We start from the raw sequence: 8,653 nt of genomic DNA, 5'->3' as shown, positions 1-8,653 counted from the left end.
CAATTCGAAAGCTCGAATGCTGAATATTAATTTTTACACAAACATAATTAGCCGATAAAAGTAATACGTCACGCCCAAACCGATTTGAAATTACTTTTTTTATTACTTGTCGAATTCATTTTTACTACAGAGCTTTTGCGAAAAGTCTGCGTATTTTCAATTCTTACCCAATTTGCGTTAAAATGAAAAATTTAATTTAATAATTAATTATAAGGATTGGCTGAAATGTTTCCAGATTTTATTAATATTTAAAGTATGCCGTACCGAATTTGAAACTGTTGCAAATAAATAATAATCATAATAAATATATGTATATGAAGCTAAATATAAATGACATCGATTTTCTCATTATACAGAAACGGACTAGAATACTAATAAACATATATGTAGCAATCTAAAATAAAGAATAATCTATTGTTTATAACACTATAAGTATTTTTACTTCGTGTAAAGTCTTTGAAATAGTTAGTATTGACTATATACCATCATGATAATCCCATAAACTTGAATCAACTTACTAAATTAAATGAGAAGCACATAACAGTTGATTTTGTTGTAGGATACTGCTAACCTATGTGTTTGTTTTTTCTCCATAGAAACAAAAATGAAAGATTACATATTTTGTTTTTACCTTTTTTAATCTCATTTCTTTTAAATATTTGATCTTAAATCATGAATTCAAAATTTTTTTATTAATAACTTTTGCTATCAATAATTGTTGCGACGAAATTATTCGCAAAGAACTTGCTAAAATAGTCGATCTATTTGTGTTTCTTGGATCTTCTAAGAAACGAAGATTTATACCCTAGCGCAGGAGTTCCCAAGCTATGCGCCGCGGCTGTGCTACAGAAGCGCCGTGAAAATTTTCATATACAAAATAATATTCATAATATTACTTTATAAAATATTACACATTTTACGTTCATGTAGGCTGCGCTGAAGTGAGCAATTTGGAAATTCGGCGAATTTCGTTGTCGGATCTGAGTGACCTCGAATCATGCGCCAAGCAAATACGCCGTTACGGAAAAACTTTATGCGCAAGCGCGGCGTCCACCACCTACGCATCAGTGCGCAGCGCAGTTGCGATTCGTATATCCATTTATTCGCTGTCACCGTATGTCATAAACATAACGCGTTATCAGTGTGAATTTAAAACCTAATTGTTGTACTTGTACTTGTTTATCGATTCTTTTCGGTACTCAGTGATCGTATTAGTTTTTTTTTGTAATAGTGTGGTGATTAAGTTATTTATCCAAGCACCCTAAAAATGGACAAATTTTTATTAAGCTTGAATGATCAAGATAGTGCTGAATATAGAGAGGACGCTCCACAAACTAGTGGCAGGGGTTCCGGGAAGCAAAAATATCGTAATATGAAGACTACAGTGTGTATTATGTATGTAAATTTGACACCAGTGTATGCTTCCAAGTAAGTCAAAACACTTTAAAACCAGCCATTCAAACTTTGTTTGGTAAACCTCGCAACTTTTTTACCAGAAAGTTAAATAAATTAAAACAATAAAAAGGCACTATTTATAAACATATGTCAATACCAAATAATGCTTTGCTCGCATCATACAAACTTGCATATAGAGTTGCTAAGTCTAAAAAGTCACATATCATCGCAGGAACTAGGATTGGGATGAACATTGGACTTACCCCGAATTCTTAAATCAATGTTTGTTACTATTTTTTATTTATTTAGGATCACTAATTTGCCGAGTGAATAGTGAAGTTATTGTTGCGAATATTATTGAATGTTACGAGGCAGAAAATGAGGCGGAAAGTGTGTTACTCTCGTCGCCACTATAGCAGACAGTGTTGCCAGTTTGGTACGTAGCTCGTGACTAAACAAATATATCGGCCCCCACAATTAAATATTTCAACGTTATTTTATTTAGAAAAAAGTTCTAGCCTGAGCCTATTAATGCAAGTAGGGAATGCTTTAATAAAACATGTTTTTTTATAATCGACTCAATATTTATTGAACGAAAACGGCATAGACCACACAACTTATATCGAATATAATAGCAACATCGTCCCAACTAGTTGTTAAATATAATTTAAAATTTAAGAAGAGAAGTGGGGTAAAAGTAAACTACTTTTTTAAACTGTTCTATCTATGCTATGTTTTGGGATTTTTTTATTCAATTTGTTATATTTTAATGACCATCCATAATCATCAACGTAGGCTCAGATAAAACAGCGTTTTCGCGGCCTGTCCAAAAGGAAAAAGTGGCAAGATCAGCGATGTATATTAATACCAAAAGTAAAAACCGCAAAAACTATATCTATTACAAATGACACAAATAAAAATGTTAATATAACTGTCTGTTATCCAAACAATAAATTCCATTTTGCTGGTTTAATACAACCCATGACGTTTGAATCATTGACAAAAAAGTAAAACTTACATTGTGTCGTATTAATGCAAACCGCGACGATTGCATCTACTTAATAATTATAAAATATAATAATATCATATCAAAATAGAGATTTTAGTTATGTTAAAAAGGGCAAGAAGTTGTCGAAAAATTGCTGCTAATACTACCTTAGATAAATCACATTCACATCAACTTCTGTTTGGAGCACTTTATTACTCACTTGGACTCTTCTTTCGAATTGGAATTTCAAAATAATTCAACACGAACTTATATTCAGTGGAGCTAACGTCAAATTAACACAGGCGACATTTTTGATCAATTGTCAAGTGAATCAAGAAATGAGAAATCAGCTTCATCATTAAGTTGAACTTTTGCTTTTAAAGTGTTGTAATTATATTTATGCTAAAGTTGTGTTTTTATAACTGTATAAATGATCAGAAAATAAATCTTAATAATAATATTTTAGTATGAACATTTATTTTTGGCCAAAACGAGCATTATTCACAATTGTACTTACAATTTAAATATGTTTTACACTGTTTTTACATTCATTTTTTTTTCATAAAGATAATCAAAAGCGATCGAGATGGCAACCAAAGCTTTGTTGCTCATATTTTTCATCGGTGAATATTTACTAAAGTATTTTAATAAAATAATATAATAATTTATATAATGTGTTTAGCATTACTAAAGTCGCTGGTATTAGCAGATGATCAATGTGGCAAGCTATTAGAATGCCTACCAAAGGCATTACAACCAGCACCATTTTTCGACATATCAACCACCTGTAAGTAAGTAATATTTACATTATTATATTTGGTATATATGTACGTATGAGCATAATTACATTCATGTATGCTTTTCTGCTTTTATGGCGTGCTTTCAATATAAGAAAATTCGATGATTTGCAAACATGCTTTAAAACTGCACCGAGAGAATGCGCAAAAGAAGTTTTATTGCAACTTGCGGCTCATGCTAGAAAGCAATTTAAATTCATGAAAAAAATATGTGACGATGAAAATTTTCAAAATGGTAATGAAACGTCTTATGTCCGACCAAATAAATTATTAATTTTTGTTTTATGTTATAGAATATAAAGAAGCTATTAAAGGAATATCTAATTATACCAGCGAATTCGCTGCATGTGAGAGTCAGATACTGACACCTATTATGTATGTCAATAATAATAGTATTGAATCAGAGATTTGTTGGTTAGTTTATATGTTTTAATTTTAATATAATTTAAGATTGCGTAGATAAATACAATAAATCTTTTTTTTTAGTTCTTTAGCCGAGTTCAAAAACTGTTCTCAAAATGTTTGTCAATACTGTCCAGATGATACTAAAAAATTGCTAGGTTTTATCGTGGACCAATTGGGTGGTGACTCTTTGAAGGATTGTGAATTGGAAACTTGTCGTCAAATTATTGATGAACCTAACAACTCTACAGAACCTAGCATAACCGAAGAACCTGACTACACAGAAAAGCCTGGCGATTTAAAAAGTCCCAACAGTTCCTTCACAGCAAGATTAAATTATTTATTATATTTTTATTATATTTTAATATTTATTCAATAAAATTTATTTGAATTTACTTTTAATGCTACCAATAAATTGTATTAAAATAAAAATATTTAACATATCTTTATGCATATGTAATGAATATATCAAATAAATTATTTTGTTTGTACTTTAAACTAACATTTGGTTATATCGTCGTTGTTATGAAGATAAGCATTAATTACACTATTCTTTTTTTTTATTTTAAAAAAAGTTTAAGATTTAATTAGATTTTGTCTCTTGTCTTTTTTACAGACTTTTGGGAACACCCAACGCGATGTAAATCAATAACATGGAAAAGTCAGTAATATATTCAAACACTAATACGGGGCATTATAAATTATTTTCAAGGACAATATTACACTAGTTGAAAGCATACGCAATGACATTTCTTCTTTAAAATCTTCAAAAATTAGCATCATAAGATAATGCTTCGAGCTCGCTGATGTACCATTATATTCTAATTAGAATCTACTACTATTTGTCTCTCAGCCATACAACGTGAGGGTTTTTATCAGTGGCGTACGGTGGGTGTTAATATTGGGTGTGCTATAAAAAAAAAACGTACATTTTTTCATTTTTATTAGCCGAGGTTTTGACATGCCTAAACTGCCTTACAGCTTTTTCCCATATATAAATAAATAAATAAACATCAAACCCAATCTAAAATATTATTATATAAAAATATCAAATTTCCAATAAACATAAACTTATAATTATTTAAATATAAAATCTAATCTTCTTTCTTTGATCATAATTTTTTCTATCACGCTGTCATAAAAAGTGCTCTTCTTTTTAATATCCATAAGGATCCCTTTTTCTATTGAAATCAAGCTAAGGCCACATAGCCTTTCTTGGCCTTGGGTACTTCGATAACAATTATTAATTCGTTTCAGAGCAGAAAATGAACGTTCTGCTGAAGCAGTACTGCTTGGAAAAGTTAATATTAGTTTGCCTAATTTATTTATTTCCTGAAAACCTGACTCAAGATTATTTGTGTTCATAAATTGTACAAGCTCATGAACAGATTTCTCTGCAAATTTAGGTAAATGATAAAGAGCAGCAAGCTCATTTTTTAAACTTATATAATCAAATAATGCTCCATAGAATTGTTGCAGTTTGGTAAGTAATTCATTTGGAAATTTTTCTTTATATTGCTCATATTTTTCTTTCTCCAGAAGGTGAAAATATTCCAATTTGGACATTGAAGAAAAACGGTTTTCAATTTGCTTACATATATTATCAACTATTGTATTAAATAGTTGGCTAAACGCGTGCTTTTCTTCAACAAGCAAATCATTACTCAGTCTTGGATAATTTTCTTCCGTTACATAAGAATCCCATAATGTTTCATAATTATTTTCCTGTTCGTGTCTGAGTTGTTGCAAAATTTCGGTAACTTTCTTACAGCAATATAATATGTCAAAAGATTTGGATTGTAAAATGTTGTATAACACATCAGTTTTTCCAAAAAGGTTTGAAAATATGTGGAGAAGTTTTCTTGTTTCAAAATCTTCCAAAAAGCTAAGAAAACCTCGTGCTTTTATTACAGTGTCGGGGTCCCATAGTTCACAATTTTTCACGACGTCTCGAAAAAAGTCCGTAAATTCATTTCTGTATTTTTGCACTGTGTTACTTAACCGTGATGTATAATTCCATCTTGTAGGTGTGACAAAAGGAAGTCTTCTAGCTACAAACTCTTGTAAAGCATTTATTCGTTTGGAAGATTTCGAAAAGAATGCAGACAATCCATTTAAAGTTTGAAAGAATGATTTGCACACTTTTATATTGGAAAGACCTTGTTGTAATGTTAAATTCAACATATGAGCATAGCAGTGTGTAAAAATGGCCAGTGGATAAACTTCGAGTACTTTGGCTTGCAAACCATTAATATGCCCACTCATTACACTCGCCCCATCATAAGTCTGTCCAACTAATTTTTCTTGAATTTGAAATTCTTCAATTATATTTACAACGTGGCAAAATAAGCCATCAGCTGTTTTATCAGAGCTAACGTCTGTAAAGCCAATAAACCGCTCGTAAACTTTACCTTCATCAACAAAACGCAAAACTGTTGAGAGCTGTGAGTTCGTCATTATATCTGAAGTTTCGTCAAGAATAATAGCAACAAAATTTGCTGAATTTACTTCTTCCTTAATATGATCTTTAATAACATCACCAATCGCTTCAATTATGTCATTCTGTATGGATGGGGAAGTACCACGAAACACCGTTGCAGTATTTAAATGAGTATCCAAAACAGAATCGTATTCTCGAAGTGCATTTAAAAATTCAAGGTAATTTCCTTTGTTTAGTGAATTACAGGACTCATCGTGGCCTCGAAAAGGTTGTTCTTGTTTTCCTAGATATACTACTGCGTCAATCATTCGTTTTAATATTTCTCTATTTTTATTAACTTGTTCATTATGTTGACTTATATTAGCTTTACGTTGAGCGTCAATCATGACTTCAATTCGTTGTTTTCCAAACATTTTGAGAGAAAAAAATGATTGAACGTGTGACTGCGCTCTTTTGTGTTTTTTCAGTGCCGTTATCAGATGACTAAGGTCAGCAAATCCACTTTTACTTCACACGCTTCTTTCTTTGGAAAACAATATACATGGCCAACAGAACAATCTAGATCGAAGTTCGCAGCCTGTTAACCACTCAGTTCGTTCATATGATGAAAATGAAAAATGTCTTGTATATTCACATTTATTGTCTTTATGCTTCATAAATAAATTGGGAAGAGGTGGACGTGGTTTGGCAATTTTGAATATCTTCAATTTAATTTCATAACTTCTTTTTGAAAATGGATTATTCAGAATATCTTCAACAGTATTCTTCATCATTATTGGGGTAAATAAAAAAATATAATCTAGAATAGAAAATTAAATATTGATCATATGTAAATAAGATAATAAACTATTTTACGCCAAAATATAAAAAATGAGTGACCTGTTATTTTGATATAATGTAATAAAAAAGCAGCGACGGACGCAAGAGTTTTTGAAGTACGCGCACCAAATTCGAGACCAATTTTACTACTGAGCGCTGCCAGCCGACAGATCGACTTCAGCCGTTAAATCTCGGAACAATTTACTTTAGTCGGCGGCCGCGCGCAAAGTCGGCGCGTTATATGTGTTGTTCCAAAACGATCGCTCGCGCGAAAACATTCAGAGCGAATGACAAATACCAATGCACACTATACACTGCATATTAAAATTTTATAATTTTGCATACTACTGTATGCAAAATGATGTCGCTTTACGCCCTAAATTTTCTAAATTTCTAAATTTATATTTTAGATGGTTTTGCGGGTGTGCGCCGCACACCTAGCACACCCTGAATATACGCCCCTGGTTTTTATACCCTGCGCTTCTAAATAATCTTATAAGAAAAATAGTGCGCGGTACCAGCGCATTTGACATTTGATGTATTTTTATAAAAAAGGTTAGGTTAGGTTAGGTTAATAAAACTATTCCAGTGAGCATATAACATTTATATGATTTCGTATTAATAACACTAGAAACATTTAATTAGAAAATCTCCATTTAAGCTCATTGGAATCGATTATAATTAATAGTATTATATTTGCTGCTTTTTTCTTACAAAATTATTTTAATTCAATTCATGTCATACTATAAACATCATAGTTTTAATCTTCTATTTCTTTTAAATATTCAGAATAAATTAATGCTTTCATAGAGGATTTAATATATATTCCTTTATGTTACTGTGTACAAATTCCATATTACCTTCTGATATAAATAGACTATTATTAACTATTAACTTGTACGTACAATCCTGTTCTTAGCTCATTTTTTTTAAAACCATTTATTAATAGGATCATATTTACTAGTTCTTGTTTTATAGCTGCACTTTTCATAACTATTTTAGTTACATATTATATATAGTTAAATAAGTATTAAAATATAAAAATTAGTACTAAAATTAGATAGTGTGTGGTAAGGTAAGTGGTAGTATGGTAATACATATTAATAATATAATTTATTATAATCCTTTATTTTAATTTAAAAATCCATACATAAATAAAAAAAAATCTGTTTAATAAAAATACATTTACATAATTTACATTTTTTTAGATCACGTCGGTAGGTCACCAATTTTGGGCCCGCTCTCCAGGGGCGCGCTGATGTTACAGAAGCCAGGAACATGTAAGACGTATATGCTCCACTTAATACTTATTTTAATTAAAATTCAAGCAAAAATACTTTATTTTAAAACATCACAAAGATAAATTTAATTAGAGTAATTTTGTTAATAAAACAGTATTTTATGTTAAATATAGTAGGCCACCAATAGCACGGTAAATTGGGGATGTGCTATTTGGGTGCATGTAATTGGGGGACTAAACAATACGATTTTTTTTTCAATATGTTTTAATTTTCTGCAATACGTACGTACGAACGAGGCACGTGTAGTGAGATATCCTTCCTTTGGCTCGCTCACACATAAAGTAATGGGCACCCAAATAGCACTTCCCCAGTTTACCGTGTTATTGGGGGGTCTACTGTACTTATATTTAACATAGAATAAATAATATTTTATGTGTATATCTGTTGTTAGCAATAGCTATACTTATATTTAACATAAAATATTATTTATTTTTAACTCAATTAATATAGTAAAATTTAGTTTTTTAGTGTTTTGAAATAACGTATTAATATTGATTTTCATATAATAAAC

General features: G+C 30.4%; 1 long non-coding RNA gene across 2 annotated transcripts; it reads left to right on the top strand.

Annotated features, from left to right (window-relative positions):
* Positions 1-1,261: 1,261 nt before the first annotated feature.
* On the top strand, positions 1,262-3,399 carry LOC148228018 (uncharacterized). Of its 2 annotated transcripts, none has more exons than XR_015811762.1 (4): positions 1,262-1,395; positions 2,951-3,006; positions 3,066-3,174; positions 3,276-3,399. It is a non-coding gene; the product is annotated as an uncharacterized LOC148228018 (long non-coding RNA). The 2 variants fall into 2 exon arrangements; XR_015811763.1 differs by having other exon boundaries at positions 3,066-3,170; positions 3,276-3,388.
* The last annotated feature ends 5,254 nt before the right edge of the window (positions 3,400-8,653 follow it).

Source organism: Plectrocnemia conspersa, unplaced genomic scaffold (genome assembly GCF_051122295.1).
Source record: "Plectrocnemia conspersa isolate PC_06_02 unplaced genomic scaffold, ASM5112229v1 ptg000012l, whole genome shotgun sequence".
NCBI classification, from domain to species: domain Eukaryota; kingdom Metazoa; phylum Arthropoda; class Insecta; order Trichoptera; family Polycentropodidae; genus Plectrocnemia; species Plectrocnemia conspersa.
Note: the sequence above shows the minus strand (reverse complement) of the source record. Positions and strands in the feature narration are given on the sequence as shown.